This window comes from Lathyrus oleraceus, chromosome 2 (genome assembly GCF_024323335.1).
Source record: "Lathyrus oleraceus cultivar Zhongwan6 chromosome 2, CAAS_Psat_ZW6_1.0, whole genome shotgun sequence".
NCBI classification, from domain to species: Eukaryota; Viridiplantae; Streptophyta; class Magnoliopsida; order Fabales; family Fabaceae; genus Lathyrus; species Lathyrus oleraceus.
In genome coordinates this window covers 16,922,013-16,939,796 of record NC_066580.1, presented here as the reverse complement: position 1 = coordinate 16,939,796, position 17,784 = coordinate 16,922,013, and the positions used below count along the sequence as shown (strand labels likewise).

The 17,784-nt window shown below is 33.5% G+C and overlaps 1 pseudogene; it reads left to right on the top strand.

Moving 5' to 3' along the window:
* LOC127117718 (uncharacterized) overlaps nucleotides 1–17,784 on the top strand; it is a 125,513-nt pseudogene that overhangs the window by 26,121 nt on the left and 81,608 nt on the right.

Genomic DNA, 17,784 nt, shown 5'->3' with positions numbered 1-17,784 from the left:
ATTCAATAGCAATGATAACACAAATATTTTGGATGGCGTTTGTAGAAGCTGATCCACAACGTTGTACTCGCTTCTTTTGATGAGCCTCAGAATCTCATCACAATCTTCTTTCGTATTGCCACTCGGGCCAGCAGAAGCAGGAGTTCTCAACGTAGAGGAGGGCTTAGCAATAAGTGCCGGATTCGGAGCGCTCACAGCATTCCCAAACGGGCGTTCAACAAAATCAGCATCAACATTTCCTCGAGCATCAGCTTGAGGCTTCAACGGAGCCGAAAATATTAATGACAGATGAAGAGGGCAGGGACACCTCTTTCCCATTTTCCACTTCTACAACATTGTAGCGATAAGGGACCGCCTTCTCGGAAGAGTACGGTACAGGGCCGGCAGGCTTGATAGTCAGAGCAGGGGAAACCTTCTACTTGTTACCATCATACTTGATGACAACAGGCTCAAGTATCCGGAATACCAGAGAAATTACGTTGACTTCGACAGCATCTTCGTCAACATTTCTGTTCTGAAGGATCTCAATGACTCCCTCATCCAGCATTTCTTGAACATCTCTGCGCACCTGGCGACACCCTCTCTGATTAACAGAACAGACTCAACATCTATCGTGGTCATGCTCATAATGGCTATAGTCACACAGCAAACGATGCATCTCAAGCAGCGATTGTCGGATATGACTGACATATTTAACTTTGTACTTGCCAGGGCAGCCCTGGACCATATTGATAGATTTCCCATGCCCGGGCAATGGGTTTTTCTTCACATTTGGACCTACGTCCTCGAAAAACAAAATCCCGCTTCTCACAAGGTCTTGCACCTTGGTCTTCAAGGGATAACAATTCTCCACGTCATGTCCGGGAGCACCAGAATGATATACGCAGTGAAGTTCAGGCTTGTACCACCACTGGGGGTTAGCAGGTACAACGGGAGGGTCTCGCGGAGTAATTAATTTTCTATCAATCAGAGATGGATAGAGTTCAGCGTAAGTCATCGGAATGGGATCAAAAGTGACCCTCTTCCTCTTGTAGCTGGTGCTGGCAATGTTGTTATTGTTTCGAGGCTGGTAGGCCTACTGTTGTGGACGCTGTTGTTGTTGCTAATATTGCTGAGATTGTTGTTGCTGATAATGTTGAGCTTCTCTGAAAGCAGGTGCTATATGAGCCACCTGATGCTGGTTGTTGACTGGGCGGGCAATCTTCCTCTTCACAGAGGGTCTTCTCTTGACATGGGAAGACACGGCATGTGCCTCTCCCTTCTTCTTCTTTGCAAATCTTCCATATCTCTTCGCTGAAGAGTCTTCATCTCGAGTCAAACGTCCTTCACGGACCCCCTCTTCCAGTCTCATTCCCATATTCACCATTTCGGTGAAGTCTGAGGGAGCGCTGACTATCATTTTCTCATAATAGAACGAACTCAAGGTCTTCAAAAAGATCTTGGTCATCTCTTTCTCCTATAGGGGTGGCACTATCTGAGCTTCCAACTCGCGCCACCTCTGGGCATATTCTTTGAAGGTCATTTTATCTTTCTGGGACATTGCCCACAGTTGATCCCTATCAGGAGCCATATCCACATTGTATTTATATTGCTTGACGAAGGCCTCGCCAAGATCGTTGAAAGAGAGGATGTTTGAACTTTCCAGACCCATGTACCACCGGAGAGCGGCACTAGACAGACTGTCCTGGAAATAGTGGATGAGCAGTTGGTCATTGTCAGTTTGTGTCGACATCTTGCGAGCATACATAACAAGATAGCTGAGAGGGCATGTGTTTCCCTTATACTTCTCAAAGTCAGGTACTTTGAATTTAATAGGGATCTTCACATTGGGCACAAGGCACAACTCAACAACACTCTTACCAAAGAGGTCCTTTCCCCTCAAGGTCTTCAGTTCCTTGCGAACCTCAAGGAATTGATCTTTCATGTCATCCATCTTCTCATAAACGTCTGGGCCCTCAGATGGCTCAGAATGGTAGATGGTATCTTCGACTCTTGGTAATGTGTGCACAACGGGAGGTGGCACTGAAAGGACTGGGCTAGATGTCGGCAAAGAAGCAAGAGTAGGAGCAAAACCCTCTAGCACAAAATTGGCGGGCATTCCCCATGGGAACCCGGCTGGCATAGATGATGCAAAGTGGGCTGTTGCAGCAGGCACAGTAGAAGTCACAATCTTAGAAATGACCGTCCTCTGGGGAGGAGTTGAGGGTGTTGGAGAAGACTGGCTCTGGGCAGCCAAGAATGACTCCATCAGGGCAGTCAATCTGACTACCTCTTCTTTCAGCTCGCGGTTCTCTTGTTCCAAATGATCCATCAGTCTCGAAGAGTTGGCTCTGGTGTAGTACCGGTGAGTCAGCTTGTCTTCAAAATAAATGAAGAACACAGAGTTAGACCATAAGACAAGAAGCTGGGAATAAAACCTGCTTATGCACATGATGCATGCAATGCTTGTGCATATGATTTTGTTTTTTATATCAGAGGAACTTTAGAGTTCTATGTGCAAATTTTGGGAAATATTACACTTTTATCATATATGGAAACATCTCATAATATCTGGAAAATATTTTTTTACACCAAAGAAGTACAGCATTGGTAACCAAATGCAAGAGAAAAGGAAAATAATCATCCTATGGATCCCTAGAAACAATCATCTAAAGCTCGAGAGACTGGAAGATAAGATGCATGAAGCCTCTTCACCTCCTCCTCATAGGCTGCCTCCATATTTGCCTTCTCCTTGGCGAGTCGATCGTACTTCCTCTTCCAAAACTTAGAAGACTGAGGAAGTAGAGAAGTCCATGCATCATCAGGATCATCAATAACCTGATGCTCTAGAAACTAAATCAAAGCATCCTTCTCCTTGATCTGCTGAAGCAACTCTTCTCGCTCACGGATCCAAGCACGTGAACGGTCTTCATCTCTCAACTCCTCTACTCCTTGGTCAGGGAGGGTTGAAGGCCCAGCCATAACCAAAGGTGTAGGTCTCGATACTCGTAAGGCATGAGGTACTCAGAGGCTCTCCTCCTAACCCAAGTAGTGTAAGGCTCCAAAGAGACACAGTTCTTTGGACCTAGCTCATTCCTTCCTTTCCTATGAATCTTGCGCCAAGCACGGACCATCCTGTACTTCAAGCCTTGGGGATCTTTACCCTCCTGAAAGAACACACCCTCTAACAGAATGTTATTGGGTTTATCCTTCAGAGGGAACCCAAGCTGACGACGTGCCAAAACGGGGTTGTAGTTAATCCCACCACATGTACCAAGAAGAGGTACATTGGAGAATTCACCACAAGAGTCAACAATCTGCACACCATCATACACACGGTTGTACCAAGAGATATCGTCATTAGTGAGAGACATAAGTCTCGTGGACCATCGTAGACATCCCTTGTTCTCCTTGAAGGCGACGGTCTGCGGTAAGTGAGAAATAAACCACTTATACAACAGAGGCAAACAACACACAATGGCACAACCACCCTTTGCATTCCTCATATGCAAAGAAAAATAAGTGTCACCCAACAGAGTCGGAACGGGATTAAGAGTAGAGAAAATCCTAATAGCGTTCACATCCACAAACTTGTCGATGTTGGGGAATAACACTAACCCATAGATGAGAAGTACAAATATGGCCTCAAAGGCGTCCTCACTCATGGCCTTCCCATACACAGTGGCTTGAGCAATGAGGAACTCAGAAGGGAGACCTTGAATTCCACCTTTGGTAGTCATATGAGCACCAACCAGAGATTCATCTATATGCAACATATCAGCTATCTCTCGAGAAGTAGGAATACTCTCCAAGCCACTGAACAACAACTGGTCTAGAATAGGTATGCCCACAAGATAGGCATACTCCTCAAGCGTGGGCAAAAGCTGAAAATTCGAAAATGTGAAGCAATGGTACAAAGGATCATAAAACTGCACCAATACACTCATCAAACCTTCGTCCACCTGAGTAGTCAGAAGAGAAAGAAGCTTCCTAAAACGAGCTTTGAAACCCAAAGGATCTAATACATAAGATGTCAAATTCCTTAGCTCTTTGAAGTCTGGTTGTCTGAAACTGTACTTCTTTGTATTCCTTCTTTGTCTTTCCATGTCTGAAAATTTGCAAATAGACCTCTTAAGTTCCTTGAAAATTTTCTTATTGTTTTGATGATATGGATGCAAATGGGTGCATGAATGCATGAATCCAACAATCACACTCAAGGATCAAGCAAAGCACACCAAACAAAGGTCATGGGATGGATCATGTTATCCTAAATATCAATCATCCATTTTGGTGGATTATGGTTTACACCTTATCAACACCCAAGTTCCATTGATATTAAGGATACATGAACGGATCAACCACGAATCAAGGGTTTGTTGCAAGTCACGAGCATGGAGTCTCGGTTTAAGAACCACCCAAAAGGAGTGTAGTAGGGTTTAACCTGCCAAACATGTTCTACAAGAGGTTCCCATAGTCATCATCCCATCTTTCGGATATTATCGGAGAAACGACTACTCGTATTCCAAAAGTATTCTCAAGAGAGACTCTTATGAGTGTAGTATCGCGTAACAATCGTATCAAATCTTACACTTGAACAACTTTCGCACTACATCCTAAGAATAGGCCAAGATGGGCTTGGTAAACTAAGGTCCTTGGCTTCTAAGGTCTATATTGGAAAGAGTAATGTCTAACCACAACTATTTGTGTGACATTATTGATCCCAACATGACCTCCACCAAGTGAATGGACTTGCAAGTCAACTTGCTAAGGAATAACTCCACACAAGTCAACAAGACTATGCCATTCCCCTATCCTAAGTGCACACGAGTTCGGGTATAGAACTCATCTCACAAAGATCACCAAGCATACAAAGAATTAATATTCAAGAAATTCAATCATTACATACAATACAGTAATCCCAAATTGCACAAAAATATGTCACCAAACAATATACAATACAATACAACAAATATGAAAAGTAGGCAAAACCCACTAGGCAAATGGTCCCCAGCAGAGTCGCCACTTTTCTGTAGCGGGGTATTCGTTACCATTAGAGATATTGACTAAATCCAAGGTAAATCATACAAGTCGAGTCGCCACCGCACTTCTATTTATCCAAAGGAATGGTTAGAAAGCGAACAAAAACCTAAAAGTTTTATCGAATCAAAAACTAGTAAAAATGTCAGAGATCTGGGTAAGGGGGTTGGTTATGGAATGGGAAGGTTTTAAGCACCCAAAACATCCTAGGTACTCCTAGGGAGCCCTTTTCACATTTGTTGTAAGGTTGGTATATTTGTGAAAAATTGTTTGTGCAAACATGATTGAAGAGATGAGAAGAGAATATACAAGTTTATTTACATTTTGTGTTTGGATGGATAAACCCATTGCCTACGTACCATCTTAAAAAAGTTAGGATCAAAACCTCGTAGTTCGGGGTAAAAATCTCAAAATGAGTGGGTGAATTGATTGGGCCAAAAGCCTTAAGGTCTTTTGTTATCCAAGGGAGAAAACTCAACCTAAAAACCACAAATCCACCATGTGAGGATAACTTCAACATGCTAGTGAGGGGTTAACCCTATAATAAGCATGGAAGACTCATTGTCCATCACTAAGGATATAGGTGAGTATTACATATACCTCAAGGATAACTCAAACCTAATAGCTAAAGGTTATGAAAGGTTTTGATTAAGGAAGTGGCCATTGAAACCACAAAATTATTTGAATGAGTTATATTTACCAATGAAAAGTATTTACAAAATATGGTCAAAGTTGATTTAAAAGTTCAATTCAAAATAAGTGTTATGAAAAGAAAATTTGAAAATCAAAAGCATAAGGCTTAGGTTTCTAATGTTTGAAAACAAAGGTTAAATGTTTGCACAAAAGTTTTGGCTTGGGTTAGAGTGGAGGGAAGAAGAAGAAAGGCTAAAGTCCTAATCATACAAGAGATAAGGGAAAAGAGAACAAGACCACAAATGGAGTTCCTTTCTTGAGATCATATTGATGATCCAAGTAGCTCCCATCCTTTGGAATGTGCAAGCAAGATAAACAAACATTCAAGCAATCAAGCATACAATCACAACAAGCTCCTAGGAATCTTCCAATGGCTTTTAGATCTCTCTCTCTTAGAAAGTCATGGCAATGGTTCCTCAATTTGGCTCAATGTTGGAATCCCTAGCACAAGAACACACACATTAAAAATTTCCATAATGCAATCAAAGAATGGACAAGAGAGAGTTTAGAATTTAATCCTTTCAATGTTCATCTTCAAGCTTTAAGCATTCTAAAGGCATGAGGCCTAGTTGCTCTTTGACATTTTAAGCACTCTAAAGGCATGAGGCCTAGTTGCTCTTCAAACTCCATTAGCTTGGGTAAGGTCCTAATCATCTAAGTCCTTTTGTCCATTTTTGCAATTGGTTCACAACAACCAAAACAAAACACAAGCACAATAATATATACACAATTATGTGCTCAAGTGAGCAAAAGGCAAATTGCATTAACATAAACATGTGCTCAAGTGAGCAAAGGGAAAAGGAAATGAATAATATGTGCAAGAGTAGTAAATTGCATAAAAGTAAAGAGCAAGAATTTAATGTTAATAGTCAATGGTTAATGTTAGTAGTTAGTGTGCCATAAGGCAAATTTAGCGCTATGTTAAGCAACCGTAATTGGACTTATGTAGAAGTCACAACCATCTGAGGCCGGTCAATAATAATGTAGACAACAACACAAGTTAGAAGTCTTGATTAGTGAACCAAGTTCCAACAACTTGCCATGCCAAAAAAGAAGAAGAGAAATGATCTTGTATTGGTTTAAGTCCTTTGCATGATTTAGGAAGCAATCTATCCTTAATGCAAAGCCATTCACTTAATCAATTGATCAAGATGAATTAGATTTGAATCAAGGAAGATTAAGCCTCCCTAATCAATGCTAACTTATCAACCTTTAACTCATTGATCCAAAAGAAAAGAAGAAGAAGAAGAAGAAGAAGATGAATAATGGAGATGAAGAATTAAAGTTGCATGAAATGAAATGGAATGTACTAATCTATTAAGAGTTGACCAAAGACATTGAGGATCATGGTCAAATAATCAAAAACAGAAGTGGGATGAAGATTGGAAGTCAAGAAATAAACAAAATATTTTTGGCATTTTTAATATTTGAAAATAAACTTGAATTAAAATATTAAAGAAAGGTCAAACTTCAAATTCACTTCAAATCAACTTTGAAAAGTCCAAGTGAATTATCCCAAGTTCAACAAGGTCAAACAAAGTTTGACAAAAAATTTCAGCATTTTTAAAAGTCAGAAACTATTTTTAATCAATTAAAAATGAATAAAAAATAACCTAATTGAACTAAAATCTCAAATCAATTAATAAATTGATGAGAATATTTTCATAGATCCATCATCATTCAAAGAGGTTAGGAAAATATTTTTGTATTTTTTGAATATCAAAAACTATTTAAAATGAATTAAAAATAACCAGAAAAGAGAAAATTCACAAAAAATATCAAATGATAAAATAAAAAATATTAAAAATTATTTTTTGGAATTAAAATGAAAGAGTTATGAATTTTTGAAGTTAAATGAAATAAAAGAAATAAAATGGAAATTATAAAAATCAGAAAAAACCACAGCGCTTGGATGGAACCTCATTAGTTGACGTGTCCGATCTGATGGTCATGAAGCGCGCGCGTACCAAAGGCTCAAGTCAATGCAACCACACACTGAATTAAAATAAGTCATATCATTAGAGGGTGGAGATTAGATCTGGGAATCAGATCCAAGGGCCCATATTCAACCTGGCAAACGAACGGTGGTGTACACCACTGTCTTCTCCGGCGAGCTTGCATTTTCCGGCCAAAGTTGCAGGTCATAAAATCTCAACCAATGGGGACGATCCTCATATCATTGGAAAGCTGGGGTGATGTACATCACCCCTGTACCATCTATTTTCACTCTAGATCTCCATGGTAAGAGAAATCAGAGGTTGAAAAATATGGTGTTCAACTGGAACTTAATGAATTTGTGAAATTAAAAGCACAGTCAAGTTGCCTCTGATGAGAGGACTTTAGTCAAGCAAAAGGACACATGAAACAAGCTATAAATGAAGAGTTTCGAAGCAAATAAGTTCTGATATCCACCTTTGAAATGCAAATCTTGAGAGGAGGATTCTCCTTAACTAATGCTTGTAGTAGGATCTAGTGATGAAGATGAAGCAAGGCCAAGGAATTGTAGGTCTGAAAATCAACCAAGGTAGCTGAAATTCAGATCTGAATTTTTAAGAAGAAAGTGAAAATTCCTTTGAGTGTGGTAATGGATTTCAATCTTGCAGCATTTCAGGCGCCTTCAGGTTGCCAATTGAATGAAATGGTGCTTCTATTTATAGATGGAAATGCAAGGCAAGGGTGATCAAACTCATGTGCACATGCATGGGCCTGTACAGGCGCATGTGAGGCCCAAACTCAATTGCATTTACATGCTGATGATCAAAAAAATTGAAATGGACGTGCAGTTTGCAAGGCATTGGCTTGTGCATGAAAATTTAACATGAAATGCGTAATTGGTCATAAAACTTCACCTCTTCGAAAATGCCACTTGAAAAATTGAAACATAGGCATGTGGGTAATGGTTGGAAAGGTCTTGACATGAGGAACAAATGTTATGTTGAACACAAACTCATTTGGAGTTTGGAAATTTATGAAAACAGGCCATGAAGTTCAATGCACAAAATATGCCTTTGAGAAATTTGTCAAAATGAACCAACTTCAAGCCCTTCTGTATTGATGATGAAAGCTTCAAATGGAAACACCTACAACATCAAAGTTGTAGATCTTTTCAAGAAAATCAATTTAGAGTTAAATTATACATCATTTGGAATTTTGATGAAGAAGTTATGGGAACTTAAAGTTGGACTTTTTTACATTTTCATGCATTTGGCCCAAAGTGACCTATAATGTTTTGCATTATCACATGTATTTCTTTTGCGATTTTGAAATTTTGTTAAACATAACATTTGAAGTAGACATAATAAGATTTCCAATTCATTTGGTTACACCTCAAAATCATAAAAAATGAATGTGTTATGTTCTTGGGAAGTTGACCCAAAATTAGGGTTTCAGTCAAAATGACCTATAATGTCTTGGAATGGATGATGACCTTCCAAGCTTCAAATCCAATTTTGATGAACATGAAAGTTGTTCATATTGTCCTTAAGAACATCTTTTCTCCTGGGGTCATCTAGATTTGACCAACACATGAAATGTTAGGTCTCAGTGCATTTCAAAATAGTCAGATGAATTGACTGATCAACTTCTCAAGTCCACAACTCATATCTTGATGAATTGATGATTGAGGATACTCAAATAAGTTCAAATATGCATGGAATGATTAATTAAATAAGTTAACTTGATTGTATTTGACCATGGGCTGAGGTTGCTTCATGAGCAAGGCATAGTTGATGAACAAATGAATTAAGGTTCCTTGAGAAACAAACCTCAAACCCTTTGACTTGCTTTGATCAAAATGATGAATCGAGATACTAGGGAGGCATATTTGATCGATGAGAGCTTTGGGAACCATTGCCATGCTTGCCTTCATCTTCTCTTGGCCATATCATTGCAGAAAGGATCACCTAGAAGCTTTTAGATCTTGTGACCGCTCAAGCTACAAACAAAAGATGTTAGTGACGTATTTTTGTGCTTTTGGTTAGCAAATAAATAAATGAGAAAAGCAAATATACAATTCAAGCATGCTTGGTGATCTCAAACCTCTCACAAGAGGTCCCACCCAAAGGCAAGGGGAACCAAGATGCTTATGATCCTTGAGGCTTTGCAAATGCAATGTTGTGATGCCATGAGGGATCTTAGGGCCAAAATTGGGGTCTTACACATAGTTGACATTGCTCACATCAGTAACAGTATGAAGAACACTATCATCTTGAAAAAAACACTCAATTATCTTATTTCTATGAAGCATGGATTTAGATGTATCAAAGCTTGTGATTGAGACACTGTTTGCTTCTTAGACATTAAAGTACTGATGGAAGATGGAGGAACACAAATGCACGACGGAAGATGGAAGATGGAAGATGGATGTATGAACAAATTAATGCACGATGGAAGATAAAAGATGGATGTATGAACACTGAAAAATGAAGGAGGAAGATGAAGATTTGAAAAACACGAACCCTAAATGGTTTATAACACAACAGTTGGGTCTTAACTTGAATAGTTGCATACCTGGCATGCCACCTCAGCCATACTTAACGTTTTCTCACCCTAACTAACGGAACAGATAAAATACTTTAACGGAAGAGAGGTTAAGGTACCAATACGTAACATTTTTTAGTTAGGTGACCAACATGAAACTTCGCTTAAAGTTAAGGGACCTAAGGACTAAGTATGCCAACATTTAAAATGAATTAGTAATTTATAAAAAGAATAGTATTTTAAACTAACAACATTCAAAAAAAGTTAATTAAAAATCATTCTTTTGGTATATTATAATTATCTCAATAAAGCATATGATAATGCATAAAAAAAATATTTACTACTACTTTGATTCTATCCCCTAAACATTTCATTTTATTTTGATTTAGTTTTGAATATTCACTATTGTCAAAATTGTTTATTATTATTATTATTATTATTATTATTATTATTATTATTATTATTATTATTATTATTATTATTTGTATTATCATTATTATTATGATAAATTCCCTAATGGCTATTTCCATAGAATTTTTGAATAAATCATTCGTTAAAGTACAACATTTTAATTATATATATATATATATATATATATATATATATATATATATATATATATATATATATATATATATATATATATATATATATTCTCAATATTAACATTAATATTATTATTATTATTATTATTATTATTATTATTACTATTATTATTATAATAGTCAAAAATTTATTGATGAATATATTTTTGAAATGTTTTAAAAAAAAGTGGTAGAATATTATAATTTGTTAAAGCAATAGTGTTTTTTTTATTATTATACATATCACAATGGTAGCTCTATTGGGAGGTGTTATTTCAGTAAACTAGGTGTAAAATGGTTGTATAGGTTTTAATATTATGTTGCAAAATTCCCTCTTTTTATATTTTTATTTATATTTCTGTCTTTATATAAATAAGATCTTTAAATTTATAAATCAATACTATTTTTTAATTTATGATTTTTTTTAAAAACATAAACTTAATAAATTATAATATAAATTGAATATTTTGATATCGAAAATGAAAAGAAAAGAGAGAGAGAGAGGGAGAGGGGGGAGATACAGATAAATTAAAAAAATTCAAACAAATTGTATTCAATATTAAAAAAGGAAATAACTTATATTTATGAAATAAAAAAATTCAGAAGCATAAAAAAAATCAAAGTTGAATGCATAAATATAGACCTTTCGATTTAAAAAAAAAGAACTAATGAACAAACTTTGTATCAATGGATACTAACTCTCTCTTTCTCTCTCTCTCTCTCTCTCTCTCTCTCTCTCTCTAATGTATTTTAAAACAGGTGACTTCATTCACCACAATACACAAATAATAACATGGCATGTTCCATACAATGCGTCTCATTCTCAATCATGGCAAAAATTTGTTCACGACCTCCACCTAAGCGTCGTACGAATGAATACCGTCTTCTCATGTTATCTAAGTTACAAACCTCACTCATGACTTAATACCAATCCTAGGTTAACTTACTAGATTCATCATGTAATTTTCACCATTAGCATGTATTCAACATAAGCATAGCATCATGAATGATTAATGGTTGGAGGAATTCATTTAGAAACACTTAAGGAATAGATTTTGAAGTTTTTAGCATAAGTCAATCGATTGGTTGGGGAGGCCCAAACGATTGGTTCCTCTCACATTTCTGTTTTTCAAAGTTTGCTGAGGATCAATCGATTGGCTCACTAAAATTTTCCACTGTTCATAAATAGAAAGTTTGTGCAATTGATTGTAATACACTGTCAATCGATCGGTCCTGTAAAAATCACATCTTCTGCAAAATAAAAGGGTTGTGCAATCAATTGGTTGCAGGGACCAATCGATTGGTCCACACACATTTTCACGTTTTCACTTCATAGAACACCATTTTTCCTCTGTCAATCCATTTCCAACAAAGACCCACTCCTTCTTCCAACACACTCATCTCACTACATGCTCATATACACATGTATAAAAAGAATTCCAAGTTCATAACCACAAGGATTTCAAGGTCATAAACACATCCAATCATTTAACCACAACCACAACAAATCATGTAATCACAACAATCATAAGAACATATCAAAGCACATGTTCATGGAAATCAACAAGAGTAAGAGAAATACTCATCATGTAGCATTGATTTTCATGATTTATCTATGATTCTACAACCCTAATCTTCTAGAAATCTAAGGTTTCTAACTAGAACCTACCTCAAGAAATTGAAGAGGAGAAGTTGTTGAAGATGAGATGAGGATGAAGATTATGGTGTTGGTTCCAATCTTTTCTTCTTCTTCTTCTCCACTAGCCTTGTTTTCCCTTCTTCTCTTCAGCTTTTCTATTTCTCTCTATTCTTACTGATACATAGAGAAAAAAAATGAAAATGGCACATGTGGGTAGTTGGTAAGAGATAATAACATGTGGCCACCATTTACCACAAGTAACATGTGGTTAGAAAAGGTTATAGGTAGTAACAAATATCTCAAGTGGCACTACACTTGTAATATTTGTTCTACCAGAGCTATTGACCCATTATTGGTGTTACCAAAATGTCCCAATTAATAAAAGGTCAGTCCCAATTAATATTAATTAAATCAACCTGAACTTACTATTTACTCTATTTATCCCAATTGACAACTTTTAGAGCACATAGGAACTCAATTGACTTCAATTAATAGGAATTTAGGTATTTAAGGAAATACGGGGTATTACATCCTCCCCCCCCCCCCTAAATAAAAAATTGTCCTCGAATTTAAATATTACCTGGAAGATATGAGGGTAAGCTTCTCGCATTTCTGACTCCAGTTCCTTGGTAGCATCGCCGAGATGTTATTCATCCCACTGAACCTTAACAAGAGGAATCTCCTTATTCCTTAATACCTTAACCTCTCGTCCTGTAATGCGACTTGGTAGAGGTTTGAAAGTCAGATCTGCTTCCACTTCTATCGAATCTGGAAGAACATGCTGAAGAGAATCTGGAATGAACTTTCGAAGTTGGGATACATGAAAAACATCATGCATTTCTAATTGAGAAGGTGGTAAAACTAATCTATAGGCTACTTCTCCAATACTCTCCATAATCTAGTATGGCCCTATGTATCTCGGACTTAGCTTCCGTGACTTAAACGGTCCTTTCAGTCTCAACCTCGGAGGATGATATGAGTGTGAGATACTCTAAAGTACCATTCTAAATAATTGTTCATAAATCTCCCATGAAAAGACATCCCCATTGCATTTTTTCTAATAACGATAACACTATTGATAATTTTAGGGGACCAACATGAAACTTCGCTTAAAGTTAAGGGACTAAAGGACTAATATGCCTACATTTAAAATAAATTAACAATTAATAAAAAGAATAGTATTTTAAACTAACAACTTTCAAAAAAAGTTAATTAAAAATCATTTTTTTCGTATATTATAATTATCTCAATGAAGCATATAGTAATGTATAAAAATAATATTTACTACTACTTTGATTCTACCCCCTAAATATTTCATTTTATTTTGATTTAATTTTGAATATTCACTATTGTCAAAATTGTTTATTATTATTATTATTATTTTTTTTTTATTATAAATTCCCTAATGGCTATTTCCATAGAATTTTCGAATAAATCCTACATAAAAGTAAACCATTTTAATGTTTTATATATATATATATATATATATATATATATATATATATATATATATATATATATATATATATATATATATATATATATATATATATATATATATTATTATAATAGTCTACAATTTATTGATGCATATAGTTCTGAAATGTTTTAAAAACAGTGGTAAAATATTATAATTTTTTAAAACAATAGTATTTTTGTTATTATTATACATATCACATTGGAAGCTCCATTGACAGGTGTTATTTGAGTAAATTAGGTGTAAAATGGTTGTATAGGTTTTAATGTTATGTTGTAGAATTCTCAGTTTTTATATTTTTATTTATATTTATTTCTTACTATAAATAAGCTCTTTAAATTTATAAATCAATAATATTTTTTAAATTACGATTTTGTTTAAAAACATAAACTTATAAATATAACCTTGTTAAGATTATATTATAAATTGAATATTTTGATAACGAAAATGAAAAGAAAAACATAGAGGGAGAGGGGGAGAGATATAGACAAATTTTAGAAAATAAAAATTCAAACAAATTGTATTCAATATTAAAAAAGTAAATAACTTTTATTTATGAAATGAAAAAATTCAGAAGCATAAAAAAAATAAAGTTGAATGCATAAATATGGACCTTTCAATTTTAAAAAAACTAATGAACCAACATTTGTATCAATGGATACTAACTCTCTCTCTCTCTCTCTCTCTCTCTCTCTCTATCTATCTCTCTCTCTCTCTCTCTCTCTCTCTCTCTCTCTCTCTCTCTCTCTCTCTCTCTCTCTCTCTCTCTCTCTCTCTCTCTCTCTCTCTCTCTCTCTCTCTCTCTCTCTCTCTCTCTCTCTCTCTCTCTCTCTATCTATCTATCTATCTATCTATCTATCTATCTATCTATCTATCTATCTATCCATCTATCTATCTATATATATATATTTAAAAATAATAATTTATAAATTTATAAATATCAACAATTTATAGATACTAATATATAAATACAAATAAATCTTATTGAAAAACATTGAAACCTAAATATCAATTTATATCTATGACTTGACCTACCTCATCTACTTATAAAGAGGAAATTTAACATAATTGTTTTAGTAAGAAAATGACGTTAATTTATTTGAAAGTATAATTTAACAATTTCTTAAGTATTTTATTTTTAAGTAATATATATTTTACTACAGATTCAAAATATTAAATTAAATTTGTAAATAATGAAAATTCACAAATTATTTATTTTGAAGTAATATATATTTTACTGCATATTCAAAATATTAATTTAACAATATATATTTTACTACAGTTTCAAAGTATTTTATTTTGAAGTAATAGAGATTAAAACTAATGAAAATTCACAAATTATCAATAAAGAAAAAATTCTAAATAATATATAACTTTAAGTCTTTTTTATCAATATTTTTTTCATAAATAATAATATTATATATATATATATAAATAATAATATTATAAATAATAATATTATAAATAAAGTAATATTATAAATAATAATATTTAGTTTAGTATGAAAATAATAATATTTCAATAAAGTAATAAAATCACTAGAAATAATGAATAGTTAAAAAAAAAGAAATTTATAAAAAAGTAAATTTTTATCTTATTATATATATATATATATATATATATATATATATATATATATATATATATATATATATATATATATATATATATATATATATATATATAACATTCATTTTTATCAATGTACAGATACATAAATTTAAACTAGAGTGATAAAATTGATATCTTATTGCACCATTTTTTTCAGATCTAATCGATGGCAAATTTTCCTTCTCGCTTGTTCTCAATCAACAATGATGAGTCTTTCGTAGCTCCTCTCAATGCTTCTACTTAAACTAGTGCAAATGTCTAAAGGATGGCGTATGTGGAACGTCTTGTTATTGTACTTCAAAGGTCTGATCTCCGAGAAAACGCTCTTCATGTACTCTCTAAGGTTCTTACTATTCTATCTTTCTCTTTTTCTTTTCTTTTTATAATATTTTAATAAAATTACGAGTAATCCAATTATTAAAGGAGTTGTTTAGTATGAAACTGAATGTATTTTCTCCATCAACATAGATTTAGATTGTTATGTGGCCCCTTTTGTAAATCTAATAACATATTTAGGTAATTTTAAGGTAATTTTTGGGTATTTGGGTAATTCAAGAAGCTTTATCATTTAGGTCATTCTAGTCATAGTTGAATTAAAAATCCTCATTATTCAGTGTATTATGACTTACGATTTTCTTTAATTTCAAAATAAATAAATATGTTTAAAATATAATTTGAAGCTGTTGTTAAAGTTTTAATGTAAGTAAATTGATGTAAAGTAAACAATAACATTTTATTGTAATTCACATATTTTTATATGGTGCTTTTGGACAATTGAGGTGTGATTATAGTTATAGTTGAGCCAAAATATCCATTATTTAGAGTATTTTGAGACGCATACAAACATACATTATATTTTTTATTTTAATTGTTGTTATTTAGATGGAAATGAGATCTTTTTGCATGTTATAGATTTACACTAGTAATTGGCATATTAAATGTAGATTATTCGATAACTATTGTATCATTCTCTATGTCATGAGTTGATTAATGTTTATTTCATGTCTCATGACTTCAATAGGAAGAAAAACCTTGCAATTAAGAGAGACATTTGAAGAAAGAGAAAAAATAAAAAAAATGAAAATAAAAGTGTAATGCTTAGTATGATTGAAATAAAATAGAGATATACATATTGTCATTAAAAGTGATACTATGTGATATAAGAGAAAAAAAAAGTCTATGAAGAAAAAAATAACTCATTTCAATATAATCAACCAATATCAGTAGTTAGATAGAAATCAAGTGACTCATGTTATGACTTCGACCAATAAAAAACTCAATATATTAACTGATCTTATGTAATAAATTAAATCATTTACTATAAAAATGATGGCGACATCAAATTTATTTAGGAGAAAATTAGCATGTGTTATGATATTTTGATATTTGTTATTTTACAATTTAGTTTGTATGTAATGTTTCTTGAACTCGTCCAATTAAGACACATGTTTTATATTTTTCAATTTCAAATATTTCAGTGGACTGGGTTATTCAAAGAACTTGCACCCCTATTATGGAATTCCTTTGGCACTATTGTGATACTTTTACAGGTGTGTTATATGTAACTAATTTGCTATATTATTTTCTTTTTGGATTTCTTTGTGTTATTACTTTTAGAAACCTTCTTTCTTTGTTTATAATTTTTTTTAGAACCTTGCTATTTTTTTACGAAAAAAGATTTGGCAAAAGAAAGTTATATATGAGTTTTACTTTGGTGGATTGACAATAGTTATTCTATGTTTCGAGGAACACAAAGTAGTAGTTGATGAAAATATCAACCATTGCACTTTATTATGCTACATCTCGGTGGATTGAACAATAGTTATTTTAGATTTGGCATAATACAAAGTGGTAGTGGATGAAACTATTAACTATTGTCTTTTCCCATGTTACACTCCTTTATAATAATTATCATATTCTAATTTTTTATAATTTTAAATTTATGTGTCTCCCTATTTATTTCTTTCTATTACATAAATCTTTCACCAATTCGTGTTTATATATTTTCAATTCTACATTTTAATGTAAAGATAATATTCTTATTTTTACAATTCACTCGAAATATATATGATTATAAAAAAGAATTAGAATTAAACCGTGATGATATCACAAGTTTATTGGATGTCTTGTATTTACTGATAGTGATATCTTATTTTACAGGAAATACTTTCAATATTTCCTAATATTTCAATGGAAAATCTTACTGTTGCACAATCAACTCGAGTGTACAATGTTCTTGCACTATTTCAGGTGAGATAAGTTTGTCATGACAACTTTTGAATATT